This window comes from Dipodomys ordii, unplaced genomic scaffold, assembly GCF_000151885.1.
Source record: "Dipodomys ordii isolate 6190 unplaced genomic scaffold, Dord_2.0 Scaffold216, whole genome shotgun sequence".
Taxonomy (NCBI): Eukaryota; Metazoa; Chordata; class Mammalia; order Rodentia; family Heteromyidae; genus Dipodomys; species Dipodomys ordii.
In genome coordinates, this window is record NW_012267432.1 from 369,871 (window position 1) to 371,174 (window position 1,304).

At 49.6% G+C, this 1,304-nt stretch overlaps 1 protein-coding gene across 1 annotated transcript in view; it reads right to left on the minus strand.

Annotated features, from left to right (window-relative positions):
• Window positions 1-579, minus strand: part of LOC106000348 (tripartite motif-containing protein 5-like) — a 35,046-nt gene extending 34,467 nt beyond the window's left edge. Inside the window, exon 1 of the mRNA XM_013035602.1 lies at window positions 477-579. The gene's annotated coding sequence lies outside the window, so the exon portion shown is untranslated. The remainder of the gene's footprint in view (window positions 1-476) is intronic.
• Between the last annotated feature and the right edge of the window lie 725 nt (window positions 580-1,304).

Below are 1,304 nucleotides of genomic sequence, written 5' to 3' on the forward strand. Positions count from 1 at the left end.
CTCTGGGCCTGGGCGCTGTCCCTCAGCTCTTCAGCTCAAGGCTAGCGCTCTACCACTTGAGCCACAGTGCCACTTCCAGCTTTTTTCTTTTTGTTTATGTGGTGCTGAGGAATCAAACCCAGGGCCTCAGGCATGCAAGGCAAGCGCTCTACCACTGAGCCACCTTCCCAGCCCTTCATTCCTTTTCAAAGATCCTTCTGGCTTGGCACCTGTTGCTGGCAGGGAGAGATCACGCGGACTCCCTTCACCAAGGAGCAATTCAGAATTACAGAGTACAGAAGAGATGGCAGAAGACTGCATCTGGGAAAGTCGCTCTCCCCTCAGGAAGCAGCCTTTGGCCACCTTTAACCCTCTTTTTTCTCCCCAAGTCTCCCCTCCACAGGCACTGCTGACAGTCTGCGCTCTCAGCAGGAAGCCTGCTGGCTGGGCTTCCCCATCCCTTCAGAGCAGCTGGCCTGACAAATAATTAAACTCACCCAAACTTCAGTGCCTTTCTTCTACAGTTTCCCAAACTCTGACTCTTCCAGTTGCTTTCAGATGCCATGGAGGAAAGTGAAGGGTTCCAGGAAGTCAGTATTTGCTCTTTAGAATCAAAGTCCACATTGAGCACACACGAAGGAAGGGAAAGAGAAACCACAGATCAATGGGATATAGACCCTGTTACTAAGAATTTACTTTTTTTTTTGTCAGTCATGGGGCTTGAACTCTGGGTCTGGGCGCTGTCCCTCAGCTCTTCAGCTCACGGTGAGCGCTCTACCACTTGAACCACAGCACTACTTCTGGTTTTCTGGTGGTTTGTTGGAGATAAAAGAGTCTCATGGACTTTCCTGCTCTGGCTGGCTTTGAGCTGCAGTCCTCAGATCTCAGCCTCCTGAGTAGCTAGGATTACAGGTGTGAGCCATCTGTGCCCAGTGAGAATTTACTCTTAACTATGTCTTTATTTCAGCATCCAGGAGGCAGTGGTAAGGTGGATCAGGAATTTGAGGCAAGCATGGGACATAGTGGGCTCTAAGCCATTCTGGGTGATGTAACTCTTCCTCAAAAATAAGTAAATACAGGAGGGGAATGTGGCTAAGTGATAGAGTGCTTGCTTAGGATGCATGAGGCCCCGGGGTTTGATTCATTGGTACTGTTAGGAAAAGGGAGGAGAAAGGAAGGAAACAATCTGGACTTGATCTTCCACAGACTAGTATTGTTTATTGAGGAACAGTGAGCCACATAGCCTTTCTATGGGCTTGGGAGCTGTGTCCAAGGGGTGGGGCCGGAGTCAAGGTTTTATGGAGTCTGAGCAAGGAGTCAGAGGT